This window comes from Cydia fagiglandana, chromosome 25, assembly GCF_963556715.1.
Source record: "Cydia fagiglandana chromosome 25, ilCydFagi1.1, whole genome shotgun sequence".
Classification (NCBI taxonomy): Eukaryota; Metazoa; Arthropoda; class Insecta; order Lepidoptera; family Tortricidae; genus Cydia; species Cydia fagiglandana.
This window is the reverse complement of record NC_085956.1, coordinates 8,641,499-8,659,793: the sequence shown is the minus strand read 5'-3', so window position 1 is coordinate 8,659,793 and position 18,295 is coordinate 8,641,499. Positions and strand designations below refer to the sequence as shown.

Sequence of the window (18,295 nt, the reverse complement as noted above, 5' to 3'; positions counted from 1 at the left end):
TGGAGGTTTTGGGATTATACTGAGGAACAACCCCAACCCCAAAACCCCAACCCCAAAACCCCAACCCCAAAATCGCGAAAACAAATTTGGCTATTTCATGCATTTTGACTGGTCCATTTCCTATGGGCGGGTACCTAACTTTTTTTCGCGATTTCGGGGTTAGTCCCATAGTCAAATTTGCTCAGTATAATCCCAAAACCTCCCTGGCAACGGCACTTATTTTTGGCCACCGTGTATAAGGAATGTCAAAATTTAAAAAGTAAAAAGGGCCAATGATTTTTTAGCCTTCTTTGGTGTCCCACTGCTGTGCAAAGGCCTCCCCTCGTTTTCTCCACAAGAGTATGTTTATGCGACAAAAAAATCAAAACAACTGTTTCAAAAATCTGTGAACCCAAGGTCCACATGCGAAAGAAAGGGACAGCAAACCCCATCATGCTAGCCCGCTCGCCGTAGAGGCGAGAATCGTAGGAATCGTTCACCGCCGCAGCCTTCGATGGCGACGGCGCCTGCGCGGTGTTGCCAGCTCAAGCGGAATTATATAATTTTGGGGATTTCTTGCTCTAAAAATCGGCACAAAATAGATTTTGATATAATTGTATTGAGGTGACATCTACCACCATAGTCAAGCTGTTTGAAAAATACTATAAAGTACGCTTTTTAACCGACTTCCAAATCTCAAAAGGAGGAGGTTATCAAATCGGTTGTATGTTTTTTTTTAATATTTGTTACTCCATATCTCCGTCATTACTGGACCGATTTTTTTATTGGAAATAGTTTTAGCAATAAATAGCACTAATTAAATTAATGAAGACAAATTTATTTTATGAATTGTCTTATGAGATTTCTTTGTGTACCTTTTTTCTAAAACTCAATACGAAAATGCTTGCATCTAGTAGCTATCTAAAAGAATTGATCAACAAATACATAGGTCACTAATGTGTAAGGTAAAGCCTGACTTAAATTAAAACAAAGGATAACCTCTACTTGAATTGTCGGGCAAAACTTTTAACCTCCATAATCATTTAACATTTTCCTATTTAAAAAAAAATACCCATTTTAATTGATCCAAATACTTACCCATTCATCAAACTTTACGGGCCCGATTTAGTTAAATTATGTTTTGTCCCTTTGTACAAATACATAAGTCAGAATGACAGATAAAGATAAACGATTAATATCTAATTCAGGCCAGTATTCGCGTTTATGAATAACGCTTTTAGTAGCAAGGTGAACGATTACACACTTGACTACAATACGAGTATAATATTTCCCCCATAATTTCACCCCACCACTGGCAACACCGACGCATGCGCACAGTACCAAACCGACCACCGCCCGCGCGGCCGCGATGCCCATCGCAACGACGATCGATAACGAAACGCAATTAAAACTAAACTAAAAACAACCAAAAACAAAACGCGCGACTAGTCGAACTCCTCAAAAATTCAAATTTCGAATTTATACTTTTTAAATCTCACAACAAATTGAGCATATGGCCAGTCCAAGGATGTGAACTTTTTTTGTTTCTCAACAGTGCAATGAAATGTGGATCTTAAGTGTATAAGTGTAAAGTTCAGTTTTAAAGTGTTAAGGATTAAAATAAGTTTTTTATTAAGGTAAGGTGACCTTTCAGGGTATTTTAATGTACTTATTGGTTTTAATTGTTTGGTATGTCGTTGATTTTTAAATTAAAGATGGCGAGATAGAATTATTTTGACAATTGAGCCCTCTATATAAAGGGCGTTTTAAGGTTATTGTTAAGGTAAATATAATTATTATACAGGGTGGTCCAAACCTTGACATCCAAATTTTTTTTTATTCCTCACTTCGTGGGATATCAGAATATACCCCATGTATGTTAGCCGATTTTGCGTAGTTTTCCAGTTATGATTTTTTTTACTTTTGTTAAGAAATTTAAGTTTTTTGTTAACACTTGCACACAGTGCAATCAAAATCGCTGCAGAGTTAGCTTGTTCTGACTTTATTTTATAATGGGTAATAAAAATAATAAATATGATCAATATATTTAAATTAACATTTAACTACGTAGGGTACTTAGAAGCGGTAGAGTTAGAAAGACGTAGAGTCCATAAATTATTGCAGGAAGAATGTAGAGCCATATTTATGGCGTGAGTTCACAGTATAAATTAACGCTTGGAGTAATGTATGGTCACAGAATAAATAATAGTACTACCGTACAGAAAGGAAGCTTCCTACAAAACCGAAGTTTGACAGCGGTTCAGGGTCGAATCATGCTATCCCTTTCTAATACATGGCACTATCCCTTTCGGCCAATTAGGGTTGTCAAAATTCAAGTGATTATCTTATCTGTGGTCGTGCACGCAAAAGGAAGTCAAGTGGTGCCAACCCTAATAATTGCTCGGAGCAATGCTGAGCCGTGCGGAGCCGAGTTTGGCCGAAGTCAGGAGCTTCGCACCCCTGGTATGGTTCTGTGTACAGTAAATAACTTGGCGTTTAAAGGGGCTGGCCGCAATTCTATATATAGGTATAGGTAGTAATACTGCCCCTGGTTGAAGTGTACCTGTACATACTTACCTTTCTTAGGCGCGTTTATTTGTCTTATTTATTATAAGAAAATGATCGCTTTATGTACCAAATTCCTAGCCTAGAATTCCCTTGGATTAGCAAAGAAAATTGTTTAATACCGTACTCGAGGGATAGCGACAACTTCAATTAATAGTTTTTTAATGCAGGACATATTATTGCATACTTGACACTGACATATCTAATCCATATCGTTTGAAGATCTATTAATTTTAAAGTTAAAGTTCGAACCGGGCTGAAACCCTTTAAAAAATTCAGATATTACTCGTAATCTTACTAAATCAAATAAAATCTACTTGGCATGGCAGTACTTGGTACATACCACCATAATGGTAACATTCCATTTCTGACTGCAGCTGCACTACTAGTACGAACGCGTCGGTGTTATTGTCAATTTCCATAGTAAAATGAATGGTAGTGCTGCTGTCGTTGGAAATGGACTGTCACCTTTACCACAGAAGAAATAATAGTACTACCGTACAGAAAGGACACTTCCTACAAACCCGAAGTTTGACAGCGATTCAGGGTCGAATCATGCTATCCCTTTCTAATATATGGCAGTATCCCTTTCGGCTATTTAGGGTTGTCAAAATTCATGTGATTATCTTATCTGTGGTCGTGCACGCACAAGGAAGTCAAGTGGCGCCAACCCTAATAATTGCTCGGAGCAATGCTGAGCCGAACGGAACCGAGTTCGACCGAAGTCAGGAGTGTCTCCCCACTGGTTAGACCAAGAAAAGTCTGCAGAGATTTTGACAGCACACGCAGTGCAAGTGTTATTTATGCGTCATAATTTCATAGAAGTTTGACGTTTAAGATAACAACTGCAGTGCCTGTGCTGACAAAAACTCTGCAGACTTTTCTTGGTCTAATCTATCTAATCCATATCGTTTCTATATCTATTAATTGACGTATCTTAAAGCTCGAATCGGGCCGAAATCCTTTAAAAACAGATATTTCTCGTAATCTCACTAAATCTTTACTAAATCCTAAAAAATGGCACTACTTAGTACATACCACCATAAGGATAACATTCCATTTCTGACCGCAGCTGCACTAGGTACAGCCAAGGAATTTAAATTCCGACCCATTTCGTACTTTGTCACAGTGACAACCGTATGAGGTCTCTAGCGGCTTTCATATTGATTGTCACTGTGACAAAGTACGAAATGGGTCGGAATTTAAATTCCTTGACTGTACTGAACGCGTCGGTGTTATTGTCAATTTCCATAGTAAAATGAATGGTAGTGCTGCTGTCGTTGGAAATGGACTGTCACCTTTAGACGTTTGTTTCTATCTTACGTAGGGTTGCCAACCGTACTATACTATATAGTATTGTACTATATTTTGGCTCTCTGTACTATATACTTTTGGAAAAATATATAGTACGCTAAAATACTATATTTCCGATTAAACGTATATTACACTCATGTTTAGTATTTTATCTAAAAGTACTATATTTTTTTTTAATGTAGTATATTTGTAATGCCTCATTCTGGAAAATACTATATTCCGCCAAAAAAAGTTGGCAACCCTAGTCTTACGTGAGGCCAATCGTCAGATAATAGTCTAAAACAATACATTAAGTCTATATTTCCGCCGGTTTGAGAATTACCCAAACAGACAATAACAGTTATTTTATCACATCATCTTGGTTACGTAACAAGGTTTTCTTAAATGTAACCTTTTAACCTGAGTGTGTAACCTTGACGTATGTTCTATTCTTATACTAACGACCCGGCGTTGCACGGGTTAGCAAATTATACACCAAAACCTTCCTCAAGAATTACTTTTTCACCACACCAGCTCGGAAAGGCTTACTTTGCTCTGCAAAAATTGACAGCAAAGTTGCATTTTATTCACATGTGAGGCAAAGTAATCAAATGCATATTTTGAGTTGTTTTCTTATTATTGCTGGTAGAATTGACTTTTAAATGATGATTTTAGATGATAAATATTTAATAACGTTCATTTGAATTTGATTTTGTTTGAAATTTTACATTTAATATTAGCTTCGGGTTGGTGTGGTGAAAAATGTTGTGTTTCACTCGGGGGCAAATTTTGTTTAACCATCTTACTTTGAAACCCTCGCAACGCTCAAGATTCCAATTCTGGAATCTTTCGCTTGCTCGGGTATCAATATTAGCACGAGCGGTTAAACAACAACTTTGCCCCCGAGTGAAACAAATAACTATATTCATAGATGAAAACCGCATGAATACATACTCGTACCTACACACAAACAGACAGACGCGGCAGGGGACATTAATTACTGGATTAGGTACAGCATCTAAAGTAACATCAAAATTAGTATTTTTTTTGCGTTCCTCTAAATTTGTCCATAATTATATTTGTATCAGCGTTAAGAGCCACCACGTCAACAGGAGTGGTCATTTCTCCATACAAACGTATTCGACTGTTTCCTCCGTGGGTTTTGATGCTAGAGCAATGATTTTATCAACACAGATTAATATTGTCAATATCTGTGTCGGACCGTTTTGCTTTATTTGATATTTTTGTTTTTTAAGGCGCTAGAGCCCTTCAAAAATGGCCAATATGGCCTAATTGACTATGCCGCAATGAGAGGCGTAGTATTCAAAACTGATATCAATTAGCCGTAAAATCAAAACGGTCCAACACAGATAATTTCATAAACATTTAGATTTCCAAGTTTGGTTACGATTGGTTAAGTGTTGGAGGAGGAAACAGTCGAGTACGAAACTTCGATTTTTGAGATTCTTACGCAGGATTTTTCGCCTTGTCCTTATCGCACTAGTTTTAGGAGCCGCTTCCGTTAGCGAGACGGGTATATTTACCTAAAATATTTAAAACTCAGCTCCTGTTTCGTCTTAATAGGTAGTTATACCACTTATACCTACCTACTTCCGTACTATAATGACATCATTGCTAAGCTATGGATTTATAATTCGTATTAATTTTAAAGGGTTAATTTTAAAGAGAAAAATCGACTTGTTCAGATATTAGTGCACTTTGGCCGTTCCTATATGTGACGTCCCACGTGTAAAGGTACCTTTTATGGCGGTTGGCGCTTACGCTATTATTAACGCCGCTCCAATATTATTGCGGCGCTATGCGACGTAAGCGCCGGCCGCCATAAGGTACCTTTTTCCGTGGAACGTCTCATATTGTCGTCATTTCGCACTATAGATACTAGTTATAGGCTCTATACAAACGAGTCAAGGCCCCGCCCACATCATTGCGTCATAGACGGAACTGACGGCATTCGATTTGCGTTCACTCGGAGATCTTAAGTATCTGTCTCTAAAGGAATAGGTTATTTTAACACTAAACTCTTGCATTTTGTACACATACTGTGCAGGATCTGTAGACACAAAAATATGCCTAGCTGTTTTAAGAGTGTACCTATAATGTCCTAACAGTACATATGTATTAATACATAAGTAAAACGTAAGATATACGTATGATAAAAGGTAACGGCTCGATTAGGGAAATTAATTAGAGATTCACTAGATATGAAATCGTATTTACGAGTATAATATATCTTATCTATAATATATATCTGATCTTACATATCGTATCTAGTTAATCTCTAATTCATTTCCCGAATCGAGCCGTAAGTTGAAAACAACTAACATCTCATACACACGAACAACTAAACAGGTAGAAGCGACCTTGGTGAGATCACTGCGATCTTAATAGCTTCACCTTCATAGCTTCATAATAGCATATTTATACACGTATTATACTTCTTGTGGGTATGTTTTAATGTATAGATCATCGGGATGACGTGTTTTTGAATCCGGTTTATTAGTATGACTAGCGACTTGCTCCGGCTTCGCACGGGCTACACAAAACCTTAACAAAATATACTCCATAATCTTCCTGAAGAATCATTCTATTGATAGGTGAACACCGCATGAAAATCCGTTCAGTATAGTTTTTAGGGTTCCGTACCCAAAGGGTAAAACGGGACCCTATTACTAAGACTTCGCTGTCCGTCCGTCCGTCCGTCTGTCACCAGGCTGTATCTCACGAACCGTGATTGCTAGACAGTTGAAATTTTCACAGATAATGTATTTCTGTTGCCGCTATAACAACAAATACTAAAAACATAATAAAATAAATATTTAAGTGGGGCTCCCATACAACAAACGTGATTTTTGACCAAAGTTAAGCAACGTCGGGAGTGGTCATCAGTAGTTGGATGGGTGACCGTTTTTTTTTTTGCTTTTTTGTTTTTTTTTTTGCATTATGGTACGGAACCCTTCATGCGCGAGTCCGACTCGCACTTGCCCGGTTTTAATGTATAGATCATTGGGATGACGTGTTTTTGAATCCGGTTTATTAGTAAGACTAGCGACCTGCCCCGGCTTCGGGCTACATAAAAACTTTAACAAAATATACTCCATAATCTTCCTGAAGGATCGTTCTATTGATAGGTGAACACCGCATGAAAATCCGTTCAGTAGTTTTTTAGTTTATCGCGAACATGAATAATGCGAGGTCTACAAGGTAACTTTACAATTTCTATTCGAATTTTAAACAATTAACGCCACAGAATTTCGAATTTTAAAAAGCTCACTGACCAGCAATTTCGGAACTAAAGTTTTTCAATAGAAAGGAGGATGGGTCAATTATACATAGTGCTGCAGACATTTTGGACTAGTCATTGAGTTTTCACTCCTGTCGGCACTCCCGGAGTGTAACCCGTACTTCAACCATTATATCTTAATACTTAAATCAGATCAGAGATGTTACATGTCAACTTACGATGGTGCAATTTAAGTTTATGTTTGTGTATTTTCACTTGCAAAAGGCTTACATTAACATTAGCATGCCGATTGGGTCCTTAGTTAATCAGTGATGTAAGTAACAGGTTATACATGTTCCGCCTTCGCAAAGCTTTTAATTCCAATAGGAATATGGACTTTATTTTAATTGAAAAACGGTGAAAAGTTACAGTAGGATCCAGTACCGTCTTTACCATAAGGGCACACGGAGCCCGTACCCAGGGCCTCCATCCTCAGGGACCCCGAGGGACAGACAGTAACATTATACATACATATTTGATTACCTATAAAAAATGGAAGATCATATTATAAAAATGTTCGTTTAATTAGCTTTCTTTACTTTCCAAAAGGGCCAAAATTCTTATGGGCCCGGGGGCCCCAGCATAGTTTAAGACGGCCCTGGTAGGATCATCAATATCATCGTATGACAGAATTGAGGAGAAAAATGACATGTCGGACGGCCCGGCCCGGGCTCGGCACGGTCTAGCGTGAGTCGTCCTATATTCGCAAGCGTGAGCGTATCTTACTTTAAGCATCTCGCTCATACTGGCATGTTAGTGCGAGCGAGATGTATAGAAAGTAAGTTACGCAGACGTTAGCGAATATGTCAGTTTGACACTGATGGGCAGTCGTGGTACCTTGGTAAGGCTACTGACGATATTATACAAATACGTTCAATGTAATCTCCGCGATTTCGTCGCTTTGCAACAGGTAGCTACAAGTACATACATCCGTCCCACACCAATTTTGGTGGGCGCGTGGCGCTGTCGCAACCTAGCGGCCATATCTGTCCTAATCGTAACAGACGCGTTTTGTTAGAGAGTGAGTCTTCTGTACCTAGTAGGTACTATTATTTATTCTGTGGTAATGTAAACCTTAATTTGCTGAGCTATTAAAGACAGTGACTGTACACCACTACATGTATGCAATCTATTAATACGTCAGAGTTCACAAAAGCATTAACTTTTGATCGACGATCAACACTTTCGTAATAACCGTAGGAGGTTTACAACATCTAAGCACAAAACAGATAGGAACAGAAGTCAATCACATGTATGTACTTTACTTTTCATACCTACGCTCGGCGGTCGCTCTAGGGTTGCGATTGTTGCGAACTATGACTTATGCACAAAAAACTATCGTGGTAGTGGCACTCGTGTCTATCGTATCGTATCTCGTATCTAGTTGTTTGATTTATTGTTGAGGATGAAACGGGAAGAAAGGAAATATAAATTAATAATAACATTAATAACTCAAATAGGTATTTTAATTTTAATGTCATTGTTATATTACAAATTTGCCACAGAAAATATCTTGCGATGATTTCGAGATAGGCGAAATTCACGATTATTATATTTTAAAGTGTAATAAATACGCATTCTCATGTACAATGTAATAAATTCGCATTCTCATTCTCTCTGAAACCACTGGTAGCTTAAAAAACGACACTTCACAGGTTAATGTTGAATTTAAACAACCGTCCACTGTACAGTTATAATAACTTTTTGTTTTGTTTTTCCATTATTGCACAAAAAAGTTCACAGACGCGTGTCTCAAGCGGATGGCACTCGCGCTCGCAGTGGTCCCAACCGGTCCGAGATATCGTGTCCGTGAGCAGTGTCTATGTGTGCGTTGCTCGAGCGCGCTTTGTATGTAGATTGATTTCTGTACCTATCTGTTTTGTGATCTAAGTAACACTTGCTACTCTAAATGAATAGCGAGTGTTATGCATGTAAATTCGCTTTGATCTCGGACTGTCTAGAACACAAAATGACTAGTGTAATATTTTGCCTATATCTCTTTTAGTCTACATCGCAAACGGTCTAGAACACAAAATGACCACATATAGGTAGGTTAGGTTCGTTAGGTTTCTTCAAATGGCCGAAGGCCAAACATGCCGCGTAGCCAACATGCCGATCGCTAACGCTCCGTAGCGATCGAAACGCAACTGTCATTGTCGCGCTAATATGGAAGAGTGATAGAGAGACATAATACTTTTCGTTGTCGAAGCGATAGCGATTGTAACCTTGGCTAGGCCGGCTGCACAGAAATAGGAGCCCCGCGGCAGCGGGGCTCCGTCGACATCGCTAACGTAAAGATAAACCGACGAAATGTAGGTACACTCTAAAAAAAATTTGGTTGGCCCTATCAATATTTTGATAGTCGTAATCAAGCATCTTGATTCCATACGAGCCTAACAAGGACTTCGACATTTCAAATAAGGTAATTCTGATTGATCTTACTATTGCTATGTAACTGAGCCAACTAAGATCTTGTTCAATATATACATGAAAAAGAATTATGGTAACTAATTGACCCTAGTAAGATCAACTAAGCTTGATATTTATTGAATCAACCTACGTTACATAATTATGTCAACAAGTTAATAATAGATGCAAGGTATACAATTGTTAGGATTAATCAATACCTACTTTATTAGTTCAATCACAGATACACTTATTGTTTTAAGTAATCAGCTTTCATTGATTTATATAAGATCTTAATTGTTGTAATTAACTTAACGTCAACTAAGAAGAAACTGCTCTTAGTTGGTCTTCATTTTTTAGAGTGTAAATAAAGGTCTAAATAATTGTAGTCATTTTGTGTTCTAGACCGTTTGCGATGTAGACTAAAAGGGATATAGGCAAAATGTTACACTAGTCATATTGTGTTCTAGACAGTCCGAGACCAACCCGTAAATTCAGCTTTTAAGCATAAGGTAAAGGTACATGTACAAACAGCAACACTCCAGTGTACACTGTACATCGTACTTATTACAAAAGTCATAAGAGTTAAGTGCAGTTAAGAAGCTGTCTTAACTCACTTGATTCATTTGTGTTACGAAAATTAAATATGTAAATTGTATTGTATTGTATTGCATTTATTTATTTATTTAAACTTTATTGCACAGTAAAAAAATGTACAAAAGGCGAACTTAATGCCAGAAGGCATTCTCTACCAGTTAACCCTCGGGCCAAACAGAGAACAAGTAGTAATAGGTGCAAGAAAAATTAAAAGATAGGAAAATTTTATATTAAGCATAAATTACTGTACTTAATTCGTACACATATAAGTCTAGTATACGCTAGCACACTTTCATGCATCTAACTTAAATAGAAATGGCTTAACTGTGGTAACACGATGGGATCAATTAACTTTGGACTAAGTAGTGCTTAACTATGTAATTTTTTTTGCAATTCACTCATAAAGCTCCACTGATGTACAGTTAACAGTGTGGACGATGGTACCTGTACCTACATTTAGAGTAGGACCAAGCTAGTAGCAGGAATTGTGGAATTTAATGTCTAAATCTATGAAAATACGATGTTGATAATAGCACCTCCTCACTTTGTTTTATTCAAAACGTTGCAAAGTTACCTTGCCGGATTCTACACTCTTAAAGGGACTTAACATTATAATATATCTTTTAGTTAACCCCCCATCATAAAACTTAGTAACCTCCAAACCAATATCATAATATGAAATGTCAAAATAACGGAGACGATTTGACAGACGTTTAAATGTCAATATCGATCGGTAATATTATTATAGTTGGTCAAACCAATTTGTCAGTCAGTAAGAACCAGGAAAACTATACTCATCCTTTTCTTTTGGGTGCTAGTACTAGTGCAAGACAAAGATAGTATGATTTCTGTCTGTATGTGATTGAAATGAGACAGTCTTATGACAAACTATCATCATCATCTCAACCATAAGACGTCCACTGCTGAACATAGGCCTCCCCCTTTGGGGGGTGACAAAATATACTTATATATTATTTCATAGAACAATGGGCACTTTCTTAGTGAAAAGACATCAACGCGTCATATAATTTATGAAAAATTACTTAAGACACAAAAGAGATAGGTACAGAAATCAATCAACATACAAAGCGCGCTCGAGCAACGCACACATAGATACCGCTCACGGACACGATATCTCGGACCAGTTGGGACCAGTGCGAGCGCGAGTGCCATCCGCTTGAGACACGCGTGTGTGAACTTTTTTGTGCAATAATGGAGAAACAAAACAAAAAGTTATTATAACTATACAGTGGACGGTTGTTTAAATTCAACATTAACCGGTGAATTGTCGTTTTTTAAGCTACCAGTGGTTTCAGAGAGAATGCGTATGCGAATTTATTACATTGTACATGATAATGCGAATTTATTACAGTTTAAAATATAATAATCGTGCATTTCGCCAATCTCGAAATCATCGCAAGTAGAGATGGGTCGCGGGTATTTACCCAATTTACCCACCCAGGTAAATACCCGGTAAATACCCATCTACCCGGTATTTACCCGTATCTACCCAAATGGACGGGTAGATTCATTTCTTGTTGCACATGTCGATTTGTGTTAAAGTGGAGATATAAACCGAGTTAATGGCTGTAATTATTGTGTGTCATTTAAAATGAAATGGTTTAGTTGCAGTTGCAGTTGTAACTAAGGAATTTTTAGTACAATTCTGATGAATATTAAAAAAAAGGCCGTCATAAAAGTATTTGTTTTAGACTTGAGTAAATTATCGTACTTATACGTTGATAATACACATTCCAACTTCAGTTGGTGGGGGTGTGGTTGGGGGGAGGGGGGCAAAAGTGAACTTTTTCATATTTCTTGGAATCTGTCATTAATATCGAAAAGTGTTGTATGTACAAACTAAAGTAGACATAATTTTCTACAAAAAAGGTTATATACATTTTTGTCCTAAAACTAACTGTGTTTGACTTATAAGCTTCACAAGTTGGGATACTGCACAATTTTTTTTTATTATCATTCATAAGTATTCTTTATTTTCATCTTTCTAATGTATATTGAAAGCATTTTAAAACATTTCCGGAAGCCAGGGAATGATTTTACACGATTTTCATAAGTGGACTGATATGTTAAAATCGAACTTTACCTCTTAGCAACCTTTTCGTAATTAGTTTGAACATACATTTTATGTAACATTATAAAAAAATACTTAAATTAATCTTATTTATACTCACATACCATTAAACACATCAAATTTAGAAGAAAAACGAAAATACCCGGGTAGGTAAATATCGGGTATTTACCGGGTAAATACCCGCTCTCGGGTATTTACCCGGGTAGAAGTTACCCATCTCTAATCGCAAGATATTTTCTGTGGCAAATTTGTAATATAACAATGACATTAAAATGAAAATACCTATTTGAGTTATTAATGTTATTATTAATTTATATTTCCATTCTTCCCGTTTCATCCTCAACAGTAATCAAACAACTAGATACGAGATACGATACGATGGATACGAGTGCCACTACCACGATAGTTTTTTGTGCATAAGTCATAGTTCGCAACAATCGCAACCCTAGAGCGACCGCCGAGCGTAGGTATGAAAAGTAAAGTACATACATGTGATTGACTTCTGTACTTATCTGTTTTGTGCTTAAGATTAGGGCCGGTGCAGACGGACTTCAACCAACTGCAACATCGGCGTGCAGTTCCCATTTGGTTTCCATACATTGCAGTCGGGTTGTAGTCGGTCTGTACCGGCCCTTATAGTTCGTTTTTTTAGCATTAGAAAGAACTTGAAATAAGGTAAGCGATCTTGACATGTCTTTTAGCATGATTTTTTTCTTTAGTGTATGATATATAATTATTGCAGCTTATAATAACGGTACCTTAAGCAGACGTTACTCCTTAAAACAAAAATATCTGGGAGACCGAGCTTTGCTCGGAAAACATATAAAAACTCAAAAATGCGCGTTCCCCAGAGATAAGACCTAGCTAGATCGATTTATCACCCCCGAAAACCTCCATATAGCAAATTTCACCGAAATAGAGCCTTTTCCCTTTTCCGAGATCCTCGAAATATAACTATATATATATATGTACTTACATATAATTTTATATAAATAAATCGTCGGGTGACAAGCAAAAGTCACTAAGTACTATCAAAAAATTAAAGTAACAATGTACTTTATTACACTTGTAACACGGTTTACTGTCCAATAATTTCAATTGTGTTAGTGACTTTTGCTTGTCACCCGACGAAATATACTCGTACATATAAATTAATAAACAAGAATTCCTCGTTTAAAGGTATTAGATATAAATAAATAAACAAGAATCGCTCATTTAAAGGTATAAGATTAATCGTGCGTTATCAGTTGTCACACACCCGTAAGGCTGGTAATAACCGTAGGTGTCGCGAGGCTGTGCGCGGGCGGCGCCCTTGCCATGCCGTATCAGGCTCATCTTTACTTGTGAAACAGATGTCTTTACCAGATATCTAAGTAAGATATACATACATACATACATACATAAATATGTACATACATACATACATATAATCACGCCTATTTCCCGGAGGGGTAGGCAGAGACCACGGATTTCCACTTGCTACGATCCTGACATACCTCTTTCGCTTCCTTCACTTTCATAACATTCCTCTAAGTAAGATATGTATACAGGGTCATTTTTGGACCGTTAGCCATATTGTGCGAGGTGCTTAGGTAGGCCATACTGAACAACTTTTTCTATGGGACCAACCCCGAAATCCCAAAAGTAAATTTGGCCTTCCCATAGAAAAGGGCCAAAACATTTTTAGGATTTCGGAGTTGGTCCCATAGAAAAAGTTGTTCAGTATGGCCTACCTAATCACCTCGCACAATATGGCTAACGGTCAAAAAATGACCCTGTATAAGCGCCGCAAATATGCCGGTCTTGTTTCTCATTTCATTTGATAATTTTGGAAGCTTTTCGACGGCATATCAGTAGCTAGGACCCACCTCACACATTTCCTTTTAAGATCGGCTCATATTGGTCAAGACTCAAGCACTTGGATACTTAGATAGCCAATCAGCGGGAAAACCGATTAGTCCAATAAGGAATGTCACAACGTCAACTCAAATAGACATGTTACGACAACCCGCCACGGCTTATCTCTTGTGCAATAAGGACGGATATCGAATTACTATGACTTGACTGAATGTTCACAGGGTGCTTAGCCACCATGCCAATCGTTATAGTCATTTCTTTATCTCTTTTATATTTATTATGACGACCAGTCTGGCCTAGTGGGTAGTGAGCCTGCCTGTGAAGCCGATGGTCCTGGGTTCGAATCCCAGTAAGGGCATTTATTTGTGTGATGACACAGATATTTGTTCCTGAGTCATGGTTGTTTTCTATGTATTTAAGTAGAAGTACATATTTATATATATATATATATATCGTTGTCTGAGTACCCACAACACAAGCCTTCTTGAGCTTACTGTGGGACTTGGTCAATCTGTGTAAGAATGTCCTATAATATTTATTTATTTATTTATTTATTATTTATTTATAAATGAGCGACAGTGACACCTACGACCAACAACAGTGTTTCCACTCTCAATATTATTTTTAATTTACAGTTGCTTAATTATGGATTTCTTAGTATAAAAAGTGACGTTTTTGGTTGAAGTAATGTCACTTTTGACACTGACAAGTCGAATCCAGATCCTGTGCTAGTATTTATACTTCGTTTTTTTTAGCATTAAAAAGAACTTCAAAGAAGGTAAGCGATCTTGGCATGTCTTTTAATTGAAAAACGCTTTTTAAAAATCAATAACTATTACTTATGAAAGCAGAAGAATATAAATGATCGTATTAGATTCATAATTGTTACATATTTGCAGTAACTTATTTTTATAATGTGTTTTTCAATTAAAAGACACATTAAGATTGTTTACCTAATTTCTAATGCTAAAAAAAACGAAGTATAGTGAATACAATTAATCCCCACATATTATAATTTATAAGTTTTGCAACCTCTGTGACTTCTAACTTCTTTAAATGCCACTAGATTAATGCCACATACCCAAATCAGTCGAGCTTGATTCATTCTGACCAAAACTGAGTAGACATTATGCAAATATTAGAATTATATCTGCGAACTGTCACTGGATGATATAAATTATATTAACTGAGGTGCCGCCAAAACCAAAACTAGATTAAAGGATAACTCACGCTAGACCGGGCCGTGCCAGGGCCGGGGCGTCCGCCATGTCATTTTCTATGACGGCTGATCGGTGATCACGTGGTGCTTTCCATAGAAAACGAAGCGCCCGAAGCTCCGGCCCGGCCCCGGCTCGGTCTAGCGTGAGGCATCCTTAAGGCCGAGCCACACCGGCTTCTTCTTCCTCGCGTTATCCCGGCATTTCGCCACGGCTCATGAGAGCCTGGGGTCCGCTTGTCAACTAATCCCATGATTTGACGTAGGCAACTAGTTTTTACGAAAGCGACTGCCATCTGACCTTCCAACCCAGAGGGTAAACTAGGCCTTATTGGGACTAGTCCGGTTTCCTCACGATGTTTTCCTTCACCGAAAAGCGACTGGTAAATATCAAATGATATTTCGTACATAAGTTCCGAAAAACTCATTGGTACGAGCCGGGATTTGAACCCGCGACCTCCAGATTGCAAGTCGCACGCTCTCACCGCTAGGCCACCAGCGCTTTAGCCGAGCCACACCGGCTTGCGTGTGCGTAAAGTGCGCGTGTGCGTGCGCTAAAATGTTGGAGCCGCACATAACGCAAGCGGTGTGCCGTCTCTCATAAGGGTCTGTATACTACAACGCCGCACGCGCACGTGCACGTCACGAACACGCAGGCGGTATGCAAAGGCCATTAATCCATCACTTAACCAGCTTGAAAGAAATGGTACAATTCTAAATTCATACCTTTATCCCAATTTTTGATGCTGGTGGAAAACACTTGGATACCTACACGATTAAAAAAAGATTTTTCGTAGTGTAATGCCTTATTTAGAAAATGTAACGACATGAAAAGAAAAAAAACCGGGCAAGTGCGAGTCGGACTCGCGCACGAAGGGTTCCGTACCATAATGCAAAAAAAAACAAATCAAAAACCAAAAAAAAAAACGGTCCCCCATCCAAGTACTGACCACTCCCGACGTTGCTTAACTTTGGTCAAAAATCACGTTTGTTGTATGGGAGCCCCATTTAAATCTTTATTTTATTCTGTTTTTAGTATTTGTTGTTATAGCGGCAACAGAAATACATCATCTGTGAAAATTTCAACTGTCTAGCTATCACGGTTCGTGAGATACAGCCTGGTGACAGACGGACGGACGGACGGACGGACGGACAGCGAAGTCTTAGTAATAGGGTCCCGTTTTACCCTTTGGGTACGGAACCCTAATAAGACTAGCTACAAAAAACCGGGCAAGTGCGAGTCGGACTCGCGCATGAAGGGTTCCGTACCATAATGCAAAAAAAAAAAAAAAAAGCAAAAAGAAAACGGTCACCCATTCAAGTACTGACCCCTCCCGACGTTGCTTAACTTTGGTCAAAAATCACGTTTGTTGTATGGGAGCCCCATTTAAATCTTTATTTTATTCTGTTTTTAGTATTTGTTGTTATAGCGGCAACAGAAATACATCATCTGTGAAAATTTCAACTGTCTAGCTATCACGGTTCGTGAGATACAGCCTGGTGACAGACGGACGGACGGACGGACAGCGAAGTCTTAGTAATAGGGTCCCGTTTTACCCTTTGGGTACGGAACCCTAAAAAGCTCCGAACCCGATGGTGCTGTGTGCCCAGAAGGCTGGCAGAGATGCCCCGTTGCATGGCAATACTTATGCTCTGGCTAAAAATAAAAATTAAGTTCAAAAACTAAAACCCGACTACTGCAAATCGCGCTCTAAAAAGTATGAAACAAGATAGAATTCTTATCTAAAATTATCAAGCAGAAAATATTATATATGTTACCATTTTTTTTTATATAAAAATACAACGTAATATAATTTACTGAATTTTTTATATATTTACAGAGATTCAGAGGATCGCTGTAGTCGTTTGCCACGATTATAAACTTAAAAGTAATGTGGCATACGACCACGGCTATCCTCTGAATCTCTGTAAATATATAAAAAATTTAGTAAATTATATTACGTTGCATTTTTATATACAAAAAAAAATGGTAACATATATAATATTTTCTGCTTGATAATTTTAGATAAGAATTCTATCTTGTTTCATACTTTTTAGAGCGCGATTTGCAGTAGTCGGGTTTTAGTTTTTGAACTTAATTTTTATTTAATTAATTTTGGGGTCATGATTTCGTTACTAACTTTTTGAAGTTACGCCCGACACTTTTAGTATGAGGGCGCCGAAGGCGCCCGGTTTTGGAACGCGTACGTCGGGCTACGCCCGACTCTTTTAGTATGAGGGCGCCGAAGGCGCCCGGCTCTGGAACGCGTACGTCGGGCTACGCCCGACTCTTTTAGTGTGAGGGCGCCGAAGGCGCCCGGCTTTGGAACGCGTATGTCGGGCTACGCCCGACTCTTTTAGTAAGAGGGCGCCGAAGGCGCCCGGCTTTGGAACGCGTACGTCGGGCTACGCCCGACACTTTTAGTATGAGGGCGCCGAAGGCGCCCGGCTTTGGAACGCGTATGTCGGGCTACGCCCGACTCTTTTAGTATGAGGGCGCCGAAGGCGCCCGGCTTTGGAACGCGTAAGTCGGGCTACGCCCGACTCTTTTAGTATGAGGGCGCCGAAGGCGCCCGGCTTTGGAACGCGTAAGTCGGGCTACGCCCGACACTTTTAGTATGAGGGCGCTGAAGGCGCCCGGCTTTGGAACGCGTATGTCGGGCTACGCCCGACTCTTTTAGTATGAGGGCGCCGAAGGCGCCCGGCTTTGGACGCGTACGTCGGGCTACGCCCGACACTTTTAGTATGAAGGCGCCGAAGGCGCCCGGCTTTGCAACGCGTACGTCGGGCTCCGTCCGACTCTTTTAGTACGGCTTTGGAACGCGTATGTCGGGCTACGATTTGCAGTAGTCGGGTTTTAGTTTTTGAACTTATTTTTTATTTAATTAATTTTGGGGTCATGATTTCGTTACTAACTTTTTGAAGTTACGCCCGACACTTTTAGTGTGAGGGCGCCTTCGGAGCCCGGCTTTGGAACGCGTATGTCGGG

The 18,295-nt window shown here is 38.7% G+C and overlaps 1 protein-coding gene across 1 annotated transcript in view; it reads left to right on the top strand.

The window, feature by feature from the left end:
* The first annotated feature begins 1,302 nt into the window (after positions 1-1,302).
* The window catches only part of LOC134677148 (uncharacterized), a 99,939-nt gene continuing 82,946 nt past the window's right edge, over positions 1,303-18,295 (top strand). Inside the window, exon 1 of the mRNA XM_063535606.1 lies at positions 1,303-1,621. The gene's annotated coding sequence lies outside the window, so the exon portion shown is untranslated. The remainder of the gene's footprint in view (positions 1,622-18,295) is intronic.